The following is a 16,441-nucleotide window of genomic DNA, read 5'->3' on the forward strand; positions in this document are numbered from 1 at the left end:
AGAGTTTCAGCGGCAGAGCGCAACGGGAAGGTAGGGAGAGAGAATTCTCTCCGTTGGGTGAACAGTCTTTTCCCGCATCTGGGTTCCTGTTCAGCCTTGGAGTTGCTGCTTCAGAGAAACAAATGGGAATTTAGGTAGAACAAAGAGTGTGAGCTGATGTCGCTATCCCCCCAAGTATCCGTTGAGAAAATCTGCTGAGTCCACCGTCCTCAAAAGATGTTCAGTTGGACACTCCCTCAATTCCATAGAAACAGCCCGAGAGAGAAAAGGACAAGTTTTGCCAAACATGATGGTCCATTAAAATAGTCTGCCTTGGAATAATCGGGGTGCAAGAGGCCATTTCTCTGCTCCGGGCTTTGGGGATCCCCTTTTTGCCCCAGGTCGGTGTGTAGAGGAGGGCAAACCCTTGCCTTTTGTTTGTGGGTGAGGGATGCGCATTGTGGCAGCAGCCGAGCAAAGGGGGGAAATTAATTGCAGCCAATTAATAATTAATCCCCCTTAAACAGCTTTATTATCTCTTCCGAACGACAGGGATTTGTCTGATAACCCCCCGAAGACCAAATGTCAAGTTTAACCAAATAGTTATTGCTTTATCAACCCGAGTCTGCAAATAAATTAATCAAAAGCAAATCTGTCCTTTGTGCTGCTCATTTGCTGGTAATGGATGGATATGAAGATTTGCCGATATTATTGTCTGTCATTCAATCTAACAAAGTGAACATTTATTGCATATATATTAAAAATTATCCCGGAATCGAGTGGCGCCGGGTTGCATTTATTGGAGTCTTCCCAGGGGTGAGGTCCCCTCGGATGGGGGCGAGTGGGGAAGAGAAAAAGTGCAGGAGCCAGAGTCCCAAATCTCTTTAAGTCTCTGCGCTTGCCTCTGCCCTCTCCCCGAGGCGTCACCCCCCAGCCTTTGCCCCCAGCGTTGGGACGTGCCGGCCACCGCCTGTCGCGCGGCTAGGGCCATCGAAGCGTGGGGAGCCCAGCTACTGTCAAAACAAGAGGCCTGGAGCCTCGAGCATTCGCAAGGCGACTGACTCTAGGAAACTTAGGGAGGGGGTGTGATTGAAGAGAGAGAAACGGGAGGGGACAGCTCTTCTTTGTCTTCTCGCCAGTTACATCATTTTCTAATTAGGCATAAAATTGTCTTCATACACTGGTATTGCGGCCTTCATAAACATCGCCATTATGGTTCATAAGGACGCCATTGTGGGGCGGCCGTCCCAAAATAGAAAGAGCCGGGGAGAAAGGCCTGGAGTCCTGGAGGCCCCGCTTTGTCCTCCCCTGGGAGAAGATGGATGGCCAGTGTCACGCAGATGATGACTTGAAACTATTAAATTGTCAGAGGGGGGAGATTCTTTACCAGCCCCAAGCGCTGGTGGAAAATTCTAGAAACAGAAGCAGGAGGTTCTTGGATGGGAGGGAAAGGCCGGGCAGCTGGATTAGCCAGGCAGGTTGGAGCAGGAGATAGGTGAGTGGCCTGTGGAGCCCGAGTGGAGGGTGGTGGTCAGGAAGAGCTGTGGTCTCCTCCTGGAGCATCCCGATTTCTGCTGCTCTTTGAGTTCAGAACGTGACTGGTCTCACTCCAACACGATAGCCAGAGCTGGAGGACAAGCCGTGTACCAGAGAAGGAGAGGGGCAGGCACCCAAGACGGTTAAAGGGCTGTGCCAGGCGGGGAGACAATTGTTCCCATTATTCAGAGCTGAGGCCCAAGCCCAGCCTCCCTCCCGGTGGGGGGCGCGTCGCTAACTGGATAGAGATGGATGGTGGCGTCCTGAGCCCCCGGCGTCGTGTGAGACCAGGGCAATTACTGTCCCGCCAGGATGGACACACTGCCCGCCACCCTGACCCCGGCGCGCGGGCCCACTGGCTGCTCGCGCCGCCTCGTCGTTGTCTCTCGCCTTTACAATAACCCGACTTGACATAAATAACTCCCATGCGCTTGTCTACATCTGCTTGACCTCTTGAACCCTCTGGGAATCTTCACCGTGTTTAGCTGTTACATTTTTCTCTAGGAAAATATATTTTTTAAAAAACCCCAAAACTGCAAATTCTAGTCCCCTGTCTTGTCCACTCCTAGGTCGGGTTCTATTGCATCTTGGAATTCATGTTATTGCGACACGAACCAATTCGCTCGTGCGAAGACCGGTTTCTGCTGTTTCGGGTTTTCTAAGGTGACCCTACAACAATAGGTGCTCCAGGCAATGGTCTAGGCTCCCAAATCCTCTCCCAGACGGGTCTTTTAGCCACAGGGAAGGGGACAAAGAGCAAGAAGGACTGGTTCCCTACTCGGTCCCGGGCTGTCTGAGGGTGCATCTGAGGCACCAAGCCAGAGGGGGAGGGAAATCCTGGCGCCCTGATCTTGCGAGGGGTGGGGGCTGGCCAGAAAGTGCCACAGTGGCGCCATACACATGTCGCCAGGCGCCAAGACTGGAAGGAGCCCATAGTGGTGAAAGGAGGGGAATGATTTATTTAAAAAAAAAAAAAAAGATTCCGGGGAAATCACCAGGTCACTTCAGCTGGAGTGGTGGCCTGGGGATGCCAGAGCCAGCTTTGCTCTCCCAGGTACACTCAGAGTGAGAGGTGGAGGCAGGTAGTGTTATCTGGCCGCTGACCTCCTACCAGTCATTTCTGGCCTGGTCAGGCCCAGCTGGGTACAAGTCAGAGCATCAGGAGAGGAACTCAGAACTTCATAGATGAAAGGGCTTTTTGAGGTCAGGTGTCAGAAGGACCTCCAAATGTAAAGGTATCAGGATTAAAAAACTCTGGACACAGTTTTTCTTATGCTGGCTTTTTTTTTTTTTTTTTTTTTTTTCAATCTTAAAAAGAAAAAAAAAAAAAAAAACTTTCAAGTATCCAAAAATCTAGAGTATGACTTTCACACTGGCATTGCTGATATCATTGGAGGTAGGTGTAAACTGGTGGCATCTCTTTGATTAGTGTCCTTAATCCCATCCATTCATTACTAGCCAGACATTGATCTTTCTTTAATTCCACAAATGACCTCTGAGGAGATAGTTCCATATGAGACACAAAAGAAACAGAAAACACTGCTTGCTTTCAAGGCACTTTGTTCTCTTGGGGGAAAATCAGCTGTAGGGTTTTCTTAACTTAAGGGTTTTCTATGATGTACCTAGTGTGGAACCACAGGATTCAGATTTAGCCTAGATTTTCCAGTTCCCGACTTAGAGACCTCCTGAGTCAGGTGCTGAAGGACTTTGCCCCTCAGTTTTCCCCTCTGTGAAATAGGCATGTTGGAGATTGCATGCTGTGGAAGTCCTTCTAAATTCTCTGGGTGCACTGAACATGGAATGCTCACAGGTCAGATATGGATGAGCGTCACAGGTGATTTCTGACCATGCCTCTCAACCTCACACTCCAGATAGTGGAGGACAAAGTACAGGGAATATGTGGAACACACAGTAGATTAAGAATCCGACTGTCATTGACTTTATAAAGTTAGTTGATTGATTTGATCTCTCTTAATCTGTGTCTTCTATACAGTGGGAATAGAAATGTCTGCACTACTCACTCTACAAAGTAGTTGTAAAAATCAACTCTGATAATGTATGTAAATGTGTTTTGAAAACTAACAAGCATCCTGGAAATTAAAAAAACAGAAAGGAGCTGTGCCTCCACTCTGTAGCAGACACCCCCATGTTGACTGTCTGGGATGGATTGATTTCCTCTTTTGGCTTTGTAGGAATTGGAGAATGTTGAGTGTTGGGCAGGAACTGAGCACAACTGGCTGATGTACCACTTGCTGGGTTGTTCTCAGGATAGAACATCTTCTCCTTGATTTTCAGCATCTACCTGTGGATACTAAAGAAAAGATCTTTTTCATATATAGGTAACATCTCAGAGAGATCTAGCAGATACAGCAGAAATACTGTTTCAGTCAGCTTCACCAAATTTTAGGGACTCTGCTGCTTAAGACCAAAACCAAACCATCCTTTCCATAACCTGCTCCTTGCTAGGAACTTGGTTAGCTTCCTCAGGTGAGGGAGTTGGAGTGAAATTTTAAAAGAAACTTTACCTCCTTTCTGAAATGGGTGGAGGAAAATTCCAGTGACTTCTGAGAGAAAGGACTTTGACTCTTTAGAGGAAGTGTGCAGCCTCTGGAGGGGAAAACACTGGAATGTGGGGGTGGGGTGATGTGGGATGGGAATGAAGCCCTGAGAGGGAGCAAACCACCTTTCTCCTTATAATCAGAAGGTTGATAAAGCCACTAACTTCATGGGTATTCATCCCATGTGGCCTGTGGAACTAGTTCAGCAGATTTTCAGTTAAAGGGAGCTGCCTTTCCTTCCATTCTCTTAACTTTTGTGTTAAATGTTAACAACCTGATGCTATCTATTCTGATGCCATTATCACAGAATGTTGACTCAACTGGTTATTTTATCTCCATTATGGGTGGCCTCGTTTGCAGATTTATGCATTTTTATATTAAATTTTTTTCTCTCATTTAGCCTATAACTCTGTTGACATTCATTGACCCCCTGGCCTAGTCCCCAATACTTTTCCATATTTAATATTGAAACATTTTTCTCAATACCCCTCTTGCTTTGTTGCCATCCGTTTGACGGCTGTCCCTAATGGCCTGTGCTGTTTGCTCTGTTCTTGAACTTGGTGGGGTCACACATTCTTAAACAGTGATGTTCTCTGAATGTCCACCCTTGCTGTCCAGCTAAGTTGCCCTGTGTCACCAGCTCTGCCCTTTTCTCCGCCCCTAACTACCAACTGCTCCTAATGGCTTAAACAAACACCTTTCCTAGTGGTGCCCCAGACCCCCTGAGCCTTTTGGGTTTTGTTTAGCCGAGCTGCTAATGCTTTGCCTGGCCCACTGGCAGGTTGGCCCCGCTGACCTGATACATCGCAGCTCTTCTCCTTGGAGCGCCTGCCTTGTCCAGCGCCCCCTGGGCCAAAGGCCAGGGTTCGGGCAGGATTGACCAGCTGCTTGAGGTGGCCACAAAAGACACCAAAAGACAACTTCAGCTTGAAGCAGGCAAACGAATGTATTCATTTATCTTTCTCCCTTCCTCCCTCCCGCCCCATCCTTATCCACAAACTCAATGTACTGCCTGGCTTGAAACAAGACAAAGGGAAAATATTAGGGGGGGGGTACAAGAGAGGCCCATCTAGCTCCAGAAATCTTAGTTCCCTTCTTGGGGGCCGTCTGTTCAGTTTCACAACACTTACAAGACCAATTTCCAGAATTGAAGTTGCCTGGTGTTTTGATTCTTCCTTTGCCTGTGCATTTGTGCCCTGAAGGTCCCTTCCAAATGGATACTAATTGTGGGGGCTGCACGCTGCTGGCTGCTCCAATGCCCCAGGGCCCAGAGGACCTGCTTCTCAAAGCCTTAATTGACAAGGACCTGTCTGTATTTAGGAGCAGCTGGTCCAGAGCGTTGGCACATCAGTGTAATCTTAACACAGCATCCCTAGCCCGGAGGAGGATGAGGGTAAATGTGGTTAAAATGAAGGAAGATTTATAGCCAGCCCCCTTGGGTAATAGGACAGAAGACAGCTCCCAAGATTTTCCCCTAAGAGGGTGTTCATTCATCAGCTCCTGGGCCTGGTAACCGGGTGGGAGGCACTCTCCAGCTATTATTACTAGTGTGTGTGGTGGGGGAGGCTCTCTCGGAAAAATTAGGCAGGTGACAATGTTCCTCTACAATCCATCGCCCCTAAAACTGGACCGAGGTTTCGCAGATCGTGACGCCTGTCTTGCCTGCGCAGGCCTCGGCGCCAGAGCCTCTGCCTGGGTCTGGCTCCTGGTCAATGGTGGCGCCGCCGGGAGTCAGGGAAGAGAGAGGAGAGGGCGCTCAGGCTGCCCTGCCTAGGAACAGAGAGGCTTTCAGAGGCCGCTCCGATTCCTCGATTCCTCGTTAGGGTGTTTCAAAGTCCCAAACCGTCGGTGGCTGGGATGATTACATAGACTAGCTTCTCCTTCCTGCACCCCAAGGGCCCACTGGACTCCGCAACTCCCGGGCTCCACGCTGCGAGCGCCTTTCTGAAACCTGCTCGCTCTGTAGATTGGCCATTCAGCCGGTTACAAAGAAGGTTTATTGGTTCAAGAGGGACCCGGTTTTGTTGGGATGTGTGGGAAATACTTTGATGTCCGCCCAGTTCGCACGTGTGAACAGGGATAATGGGTTTGGGCATCTTCATTGAAATTTGAAGTTTTAAAAGCAGAAATTCCCTAACTTTTGCCTGTTTTTCTCAACTTTTTCTTTTTCTTTCTTTCTTTTTTTATTCCTTCAGGAACAATGCCAACATTGAAGCCCTCGGTTGGAGTCTGCACAGTTGGAGATCTTTGGTGCCATTTTAGACATCTTTGGATTTCATCAATCAAACTGACTGCAATTTTCCATAAAAACCCTGAATTTGGGTCAGAAAGTGGGCAAAGTAGATAAAGATCATTCGAGCTGTCTTATAAGATGATAAATAGATATCCTTTCAGGCCAACAATGCCAAAGTGCAGTTTTGTGATTCTCTTCTATGGGTTCTGAATGCAGTGAGTCGAAACGATTTATCCATGTTTTCCCATGGTGTAGGGGGTGTCTTTACATACTTGTCAATAGTACCCTGACCTTTTTCCCCACTGAGTTGCTAAGTGTGTTAGTTACTTTGAGTTTTCTTTCCTTTTTTTTTTTTTCCCTGGTGTGTGTGTTTTCTCCAAAAATACACTAGAACAGATTTTTGTTCAAATCAATAGACTATGGTCTGATCTAGATAATTCTTTGCAAATAGACTGATTTGTAGAAATCCAGAAGTTGGTATAGAAATTCCATTTGCTTTGTGGTTCTCCAGAGGCACTTTAGACACCATTCTGGACACCATGCTGGGATGTAAACTCATTTTCTTAACAACAATAACAACACCCACTGGCACTGTGTCCCTCTTACTCTTGAACTTGACGAATGGACTTTTGTATAAGGTGAATAAAAGGAAACACTAGAAATAGCAGAAGGCAACTGCAAAAGATATTAACCCACTACTTCCAGAAATCTTTCAAAATGTTAGCTGACATGATTTCTTAGTGAATAAGAAGATATTTTTATAACTTTCTTCTTCATTAGACAAACTGTTTATTTAGCATATATTACATGCCACTTGCTACTCATTGTCTCAGTTTAATTACCCTTTCTTTTAAATCTTCTTGAGATCCTTGCCCTCAAAATGTTTTCATTTTGATAATCACTGTTTTTGGTTAACCAAGTATTTTAAAAGGTTCTTTTGTGTCTTTTGTATTCTTTTTGTAGTGCTGGGGATCAACCCAAGGCCTCACATTCCTCTAGCATGTGAGGCAAGCACTCCACCACTGATCTACATGTCTAGCCTTTAAAGGGTTTCTGGTAGAATCACTGACTTTTCCTAGAGAAACCATGGTTGCCATTCTTGGGTACTTATGAGTTACCTGATGTGTCCTTATGAACTCACAGATCTGTGAAAGCATACATAATTTGCAGCAAACACATGTATTTTTCTTGCTAAAAGGCCTCTCCCCTTATATCCATCACATGAACATAACTTCCTTTCTGTGCTTTGCTTTCCCAAACTTGCTAAATATCAAATGTATGTTACCTAGCATCCATAGAAAAGAGTTTGGTACAGTGGAAGTTAATTAATGTTATTAACTTACTGGCTTTATTAGTTTTGAATGAAGCACATAGCTATGGCTACAGATATTTAAGTGCTCTTTATTAGCTAAAATAGTTGGCAGTTTTTGGACATACTGTCACCATGTAAAACTTAAAGTGGCAATTGGAGATGTAGAAAAGATCTCTACCTCCTTTGTTTGTCTTTAATAAATTTTGGTTTCAAGTACTAAACATTTTAACTTAACGTGTAGTTATTTGAACGATCCTTATCTCACTCTTTCAATACCATTCTATTTTATATTTTATATGACAAAAAACAAATCTAAGTGACATTTTCATTTTAAAGGTATTTTCTGAATTTTAAAAAAGTCATAAATAGAAAATTCATGAAGGGAAAACAATTATAATTACTTATCTAAAAACCATATTTAAGTATTTTTCCTCTCATTGTCTTTTACTCTAATATTTATTTTATACATGAAATCCACTTAGTATTAAGAGGAGAAAGGGAAGAAAGTAGAAAAGCTTAAAGTTGAAATTTTGTTAGTCACTTCCAATTAGAATAAATCATGTAAGCATATCTGAAATCATTATATAAATAAATAGAATAGAATTTTGTTCACCATTGAAGTGTATTTTATATAATTTTTTTCAGAAATCTACGCATCCAATAGTCACTTATGAAATTTCAATTTTGGAATTTTAATACTTTCTGCACCTACAGTGAAAGCCATTTGATCAGTCATTGTTGGTGAGAGCAGAGGCCCTATTGGTTAAGAGAAAAAAGAGAAGCAGTTACACATAGTGCACTGTGTTTTATAAATGAGCTGAGGTGGTGTGGAAACATATATTTGAGTCTGTGACCAGAGATGAGATAATTTAGCTTTGTCAGGTATTGGTGTTCCTAAGCTTCAGACATGTAGACCGGAGAGAAAATATCTAGATTCATCTGCTTTTCCATGTTTTAGATGAGAAAATTCAGCCTGAGTAAGTAAAATGGTGGTCATGATATATCATGGCAACTCTTCAAGTGCAATTGTAGCTTTTTTCCCTCTCCTACCCTTTAGTAAATCAGGAACACGTTTCTCCAATTGTCTTTCCTATTGCTCTCTCTCTCTCTCTGAGAGAGAGAGCGAGAAATAGAAGCAAAGAAGAGAAATCAGAGAAAAAGAAAAGGGAAATAAAGAAAAGAAACAACAGGCATATTTACATGCATTTCTTGCAGGTCCCTCCTGATCACATACCTTTAGTAAGCTAATGCCTGCACCACAGGCCAAAGGAAGCGTAAGGTCAATTAAGGCAATGCCAACAGTCTTTATCCTGGAGTTAGGCTAAAGTAGTTCTCATTTGGAAGATTTTTGTTCTTGAGAATTCTCTGGATAGTTTCTATAGTACTCACATTCTCTACCCTCCTCTACTTAACAATAAAATAAGGAAAATGAAGTGCTCTAAATTGGGAGAGGGGGGAAGTGGAAGGGGTTGTGCATCTGTATACAAAGAGGAAAAACAACAAGAACAACAAAATTGAGGAGAGTAAAAGAAGGTATTTGGAGATCCAGATGTCTAGTCTACCTAAAGATAAGTTCTGGACTTATTGAATTTATTATATATTTCATTTTCAAGGAAATTTTACCATTATTTTTATTTATGCTAGGGATGGAACCCAGGGCCTTGAGCATGCTAAGCATGTGCTCTACCACTGACCTATACCCCTGGTCCTTTATAATCATTCTAACCTTATACTTCTGTAGGTAACTACCACACACATTCTAACCAACCCATATAAAATTCACTTCATTTCCTAATGCCATAATATTTAAACATAAATCCATAATTTTACACTGATCAAGTATGCTTTTTGAAAATCTTTTAAAAGCTTATGTTAACATGTACAACAAACAGTGATAACATTTTTCTTATTTTCAATAATGACATTCATTAACTTACTATCATTACCTCTTCTATGAGGGTGATTATCTTGGTAGTTATTGTCAAATCTTAACCATTTCTGAAAATGATTTGGTTTACTACGAATTTTTTTCAGGCTTTTAAAAGGCAATACAAAGTAAATAATTTAAATGAAACATATCTCCTGTTCTCATTTAGCTGGGTAATTTAAACAAAAGCCATGCATTTTCTGAGTGATTTGACTTTCTGGTCCCAGTCTACATCTATATAATTTTTTAAATTGCTTGCTAAAAATGGCACCACTTCTTTTCAAGTATGCAATACCATTTTACTTTAGATCATTTTCAAGTTTTAATAAGAATTTAATAACCTTGGGTTTCAAGGCAACCAGAGCAAAGTTGTTGAATTTAATAGAGGCTAACATATGGGTAGGGTTTTAAAGATCCATTCCCATCCAAACCCCAAAATGGCTTCAATCAGCAGGTATCCCGATGTTTATTTAATGAAGAAATGTATGAGCAGCTGCTGTTTCCCAATTTCAGATGTAGTTATCTTTTACTGCACTGCGACAAACCAGGAAGAAGAACAGGTTTGTGCTGTAATTTGGGATCATTCTATTTAGATATGCAGGGCTACACCAGTAGATTCATAAACAAGAACAATGGGGCTGGTTGAAATAGGAAAATCAAATAAAATAACTCTGGGGATGGAATCTGTGGGTTGTGTTTTTTGATCTATTGCTTAGTTTCTAGGTCAAACAAATTTTCAGGTATAGATTAGGTCTTTGCATAAAAAATTAAAATCCATTCTGACACTGATTTTTTTACTGACTTTGTAGTATTATTGCAGTTGAACATGTGAGGTTAATTTCTGTCACCCAGTGCATGGTAGGCATTGCCAACACCCTCCTAAACCTCTAGACAAGTCAAGGATGAACGTGATAGACAACTAGGGCTGTGATATGACCTAGAGGGTTTGCAGGGCATTTGTTCCCAAGATAGACTTCTTACAGCAGGCACATCTAGTTGTGAATGTATTGTTTATTTTACTCCCACTTGAAGTCAGGTCTCAGGGATATGAGACTTATATACTGATTTATATATTTGGTATGTATGCCTTTTGAACAAATATGAACTTGAGGACTATATACTGATTGCTCTCTCCTATTATCAATATGTATGCCGAGCCTCTTAAAGAGAAATAAAGTTGGTATTTGGCAACCTTAATAGACTCCCTACTCAAGAGAACAATTATGAGAACCTTTTTATAACTTTGGCCTTGGGGATAGAATTAACTACAGTCTTATGACTTTTACCTGTATTTCTTAGGAACTGTTCCCAAGTTTGGTGGAGGGAATTGTATAAGAACAGGAGCCCCAGTCTACTATAAAGAGGCTTACTATAATATATCAAGGTTAAGTTAAAGTTATATTTTAAAATTCTCCATCAGGACCAATAAAATGAGTTTATTTGGGAAGTTATTTTAGAATACAGGTTTTCTTCTTCTTTAAGTTTCACTGCAACGCATATTTATTAATTTTTAATATATTTATTGGTGACTAGGTAAAGTGTTTGATTTAGACTCTCAGAGACCTAAGTATTTTATGCAAATTCCTGTGAGGTCTGAAATGAAGAAAAAAAATAGCAGGTGATCTGAGCCATTACTCAATAGTAAGGATCCCCAGTGACTTACTATAGGTGAAGACCATGGGTTTTGATAAACCCGTGATTGGTCTGTATTGCTTGTTTTGGATCTGACCAGTGGGTTTGCTGGTGGAATGGTTGCTGTTGTCGGACTCATAGCAAGTTATCAGGAAAGAGGCCCTAGCTCAGTTAAAAGCAAGAACTCTGGCAACTTGTTTAAAGCTGGGCCCTCCTACTTGGCAGCTGTGCGACGTTGCTCAAACCACTGTCCCTAACCTCTTTGCCGTTCCGTTTCCTCATCGGAAAGCTAGTAGGATTAAAGAACGCTCAAATCACGTGTCCCTTCTTCTCCTTTGAACCCTTGGGAAAACGACCTCCGCCCGGGTCAGAAGCCTGTTCGGTCCCTGGCTACTGCCGGGATTCCGCTCACATCTTAACACCTTGACCTTCCCTGAGGCCTGGCTGCCCATGGGTTCGCTGGGCTGGAGCTGAACGGAGTTCGAGTGGGGGCGAGGCCAGGCACCTCGCACCCAGTCGGATAAAAGAGACCCCGAGGGGCTCGGGGAAGCTTGCAAGCGAGCGAGAGCCGACCGGGGGCACTCGGGGTGCATGCTAATGAGCAGCGCGGGCACGCCCGCCGCCGCCGGCGCGCTTGCCACGCAGGAGCCGCGCCCCAGCCAGGGCACGCGGTGCCACTCAGGCCGGCGGGGGGCGCGCAGCTCGCAGCAGCCGCGTGCTCGGGCCTCTCAAAGCCCCTTTCAGCAGCTCTGCGGGCTCCTCACCAGAGGAGTCTGGAGCGACATAAAAGCGCATTATGAAAATTATAATATCAGCCACAGAGCATGTCCACGGAGGCAGCTCTGCACCTTTGAGGCATTGAGTCTCGTTCAGCTGGGCCGAGGGAGGAAATATCCATTTGAATTCGGTCGCTGAATGGGGGCAGTGGCGGCGGCAACCACAACAGTGCCTCCTTTATCCGCTCGGCCACTTCTGCTTGCTCATTCCCGGGATGTTGCACCTTGTCTCCTTATGGGTAGGGGCGTGGAGCGGCAGGGGCGCAGGGAGGACAAGAGAGCAGAAGTGGGGGTCCCTGATTCACAGCCCTGCTGGGACAAGCAGCGTTGTCATGTGTGTCCCCACGAGAATGATAAATGAGGCTTTCTAGGACCCAAGAAAATTTTTGTTTTGTGGGGATAGGAGGAGCCAGGGGTCAAGGACTGAGTGAATTTGTCTGAGGCTGGAAGGAGTGAATTCGGCGGTCGAGCCCTATTTTCTTGTCGATGTGCCAAGAGAGAGAGAAAGAGATGCCAGCATTAGGGCCTTTTCCCATCAGAGCTCAGATTCCAGCATCTGGAGCCATGGGCTGAAGGGAATGACCACCCTTAGGCTCAGAATCCGGGTTCAGGGTGCTGGTCCCCGGAATGAGGACAACACATATTTTAGACTCCAGTGAGAAAGGGAACTCTAGGAAGCGCATCAGAAACGAAGCCAAGGTCAAACTGGACACCGCACCTGGGTCTCCTCCCGGCCTGCAGGTCGCGCCATTTTTGCCATTTGACTCTCACTAAGACGACATCTCTAGACGCGCTCGAACTTTTTAGGATCCCGAGGCAGCACTCGCACGCTGGGGCCCTGAGGCGGGTCTGATCTATTACAGCTGATGAGTTGCCCCACCATTCAAAGTCCTGTCCATTGTCTTGTTAATCACCTTTCATTACAGACTGCTCAGGACCATCATAAAGCTTTTAATATTAATAAGGCCCAGCACAACCAGCCCCCACATCGTGGTCCTGAGTGATCAGCAGACAGCGCAGGTGTTGCGCTGCAACCTGTGCAGCGGGGACCCGCGGAGAGCGTCCCCGGGTTAGCGCAGTGTCCTGGGGTGGGGAAGGCAGGTGGCGCGGGTTTCCAAAACAAGACCAGAAAAAAACAAAACAAAACAACAAAACAAAAACCATGTTCCGGACAAAGGGATTTGTTTGTCTCGAAGTGTGCCTCCAGAAGAGTTGTTCAATTCCAGGGGAGAAAGGAGGTGAGAGCTAGGGGTGAGGAACGAAAAAGGGTCCGCACGGGCAGGGACGTGACATTTCCTGTGGTGAAGCCTGCATTGGCTGCTAATAGAGATCTAATTGATGGGTGAAGTCCCATTTCCGCGCGCTCTCCTTTATTGCTCCATCCAGTCTGTTGCAAAATATAACCTTAATCTGATTTAGCAATTCCTCCAGGATTCGGTGCGAGCTTCCAGCCCAGAGGAAAAAAAAATCGTTATTAAAAAAGTTAAAGTTGCAGACTTGTATTTGGTGCGTTATCTTTAAAAAATCTTGTCCCAGCTTCTGACATTTAGCACTTTTTTTTTTTTCCCTAATAGCCCAGTGTTTTATGCTTATCAATAACCGCAGTGTTCTGGGATCAACTCAGTGTTACGGATGCAAATTGGCTAGGTGGTGCAAAGGCCCCGGGGTGCGTGGGATGCGGGTTGGAGACGCTGACCACTCAGGATTCACATGCCACTGGAGTGGTTTAGAGTTTCTAAAGCCCATCTTTACCCCAGTATTCCCACAGAGGCTGTCCAGAGACAGCGGGTCTGGTAGATGGGAGTTGTCTGGTGCCAGGTGGTTGCGTGTTGGTGGGAGGGAAAAGGAAGGGGTAAGACATAAGGAATGGGGTTTAAAATAACAGCACAGGCTTTAGGGTGAAGTTCACTGCCACGCAGGTGCCTGGTCCATAAAAAAAATAATCCTTTGGGTGCAAGTAGAGGTCTGGTGCTGCTACCCTGGGTCCTAGGTGGTGCTGCAGGAGATGAAATTTAGCTCCTCTTTGAAATACCAGCTGAATGTGAGGAGGCCATTCTAAGGAGGTGACTTTTTCTTTTCTTCCTAGCTTCTCTCTCCTGCCCTCACCCCACTCCTGCTGGTCCTGTAAGCCAATGCATGTCATCTGTAGCCCTTTTGGTGTTGAGACTGATTTCATTAGAGCACTAACAGGTCTTTGTGTTGCTGTTTACTTCTCCTTCTCTTCTAATAGGCTGGGAAGGTCCCTCAGGGGAATACATTTGTATCTAGATATCTGATATCATAAACATTGTTAAAAAAAAAAAAAAAAAAAAAAAAAACCACAAATGGTAGGGTTTTCCTGTACCTTTCTTGACTATGTCCATAGTTATGTAAGAGAAAGGATGGGGAAGAGCTCACCAATTTCTACCCTCGTGATCATGGTTAAATTCAATTCCTCTTAGCTTTGGCTTTTCCACCTTTACAATGAAAATATGATCCCTGCTCCAGCTACCTCCAAGGGCCATTGTGAGGCAATTTGTGAGAAAGGCCCCTGTAACGTGTTCATAAATAAAACTAAAATAATCATCTTGAAAAACCTAAAAATAGAAATCTGAGTACAAGAGCAGTTTGGGAAATTGTAGAAACCTCTTTGACCAAATAGAAAACAGGGTTTTGTGTAAGTCACTTGGATGATACTGAGTTGGCCTCAGAAGCCTCAAAATTCAGTGTCAGGATTGTTTCCTGCCTCCGGTCCCCCAGATTTTTCCTTCCCTCCCTCCCTCCCTCCCTTCCTCCCTTCCTTCCTTCCTTCTTCTTTTTCCCTCTCCCTTCCTCCCTCCTTTCTCTCTCTCTCTCTTTTCTTTCTCTTTCTTCTTTCCAGCATCTGTTAACCTTGAAATGGTTCACTTTCTATGAAGTTGTGGTCTCCAATTTCACAGGCAAACAAGTAGTAAGACTACTTCCAAGTCTGGGATAATCCCTTCATTTCCCAAGTGCAACTCTTCTTTGCAGGAAGGGGACTGGGGGTTGAACCAGGGACACTTAACCACTAAGCCACATCCCTAGACGTTTTTTGTATTTTATTTAGGGACAGGGTCTCACTGAGTTACTTAGGGCCTTGCTAAATTGCTGAGGCTGGCTTTGAACTCTTGATCCTTCTTCCTTAGCCTCCTGAGCCTCTGGGATTACAGGCATTGGCCACCATGCCTGGCCCCCAAGAACAACTCTTAAGAAATCTTCTGAAACAGACTCCTGGCCTGCAAAATAGTGCAGCCTGTGTATCTGGTGGCCATGTAGGCACCTCTGCATCCTGTCCTCCAGGTTTGTGTGGCCTTTCTGTGCCTGCCATGTGGAACAGTGGGAAGGAGTGCTTAGGCATTCCCAGCCCCTAGCCTCTCTTCAGCGCCCTTGATGGGTTTAATGAGGCGGAACACCGTGAAGGAGATGTGAACTGGTCCAAATGATTGATGAAGCCAGGGGCAAAGCCCAGGCTTTTCTGGATAAAGCCCCATACAGCCGGTGATAAAGGCAGGATAGTGGCAGGGCTGGGCTCCTTCAAAAGCTGTGGCTCGAATGCATTGAGAGGAAACAGGGAGGGAAGGTGCTCTGTTGTTACCTAATCAGTTCATGCACTAAACCACCAGCCACAGAGAGCAGGGGAGGGCTGCAACGGAAGTGGGGAGGGTGAAAGGCGAACCTCCATGCTGTCTTACACACACACACACACACACACACACACACACACACACACGCACGCACACAGAGTTGCCTCTTTTCCTCCCTTCTGGCTGAGCAAGGGCTAGATCAGCCTTAGCTGCTGGTATGTCCCTGAACTCAGGGTATTCACTTTCGTGGGTCACAGGGAACGGGAGTAAAGGCCCAGGAACTGCCCATGTCTTGTCAGGCTTTCCTCAGTGTTAGCACACATGTGGGCCCCCTTCATGGGTATTGGAAAGCAATAATTAGAACAACAGGTTCCAGTCTTTGAAGCAGGGCTGAGGGTGGGGGTGGGGTGGGGCGGACGACCCTGAGCCTACTCAAGGATTTCAATGAAAAAAAAAAAATTCCTTCTTTTTCTGTTATAAGCAACTAAAATAAAACAAGAGTCATTGTCTTAGGGTAAGAACAAAACAATATGCAGTATATTATTTTTCTAAAGGATAGTGTACTATAGTTTTCAGAACTAGTAAACAAAGAAAGAAGACAATAGTCATTCCACTAGAGGTTATTAGGAATTAGAGTGTGCTATGGCTAGAAAAACAATAGTTAGAAAAGAACATAAACATAGCAGTTGGAGGTATAGCTCAGTGGTAGAGTGCATGCTTTGCATGCTTGAGGACCTAGATTCAATCCCCAGCCCCCAAAACAAAGATCAAAATCCAAAAACTTAGGACCAGTGGCACCTTCCAGTTAAGCTACTTGGGTCTACTAAGAAATAGTGAGAGTTGGAAGACGTATTGCCTTTTCTCCCTCTTGGGCCTCAGGGACTGGGAGCCAACATTGCCTCTC

Source organism: Sciurus vulgaris, assembly GCF_902686455.1.
Source record: "Sciurus vulgaris genome assembly, chromosome: 9".
Taxonomy (NCBI): domain Eukaryota; kingdom Metazoa; phylum Chordata; class Mammalia; order Rodentia; family Sciuridae; genus Sciurus; species Sciurus vulgaris.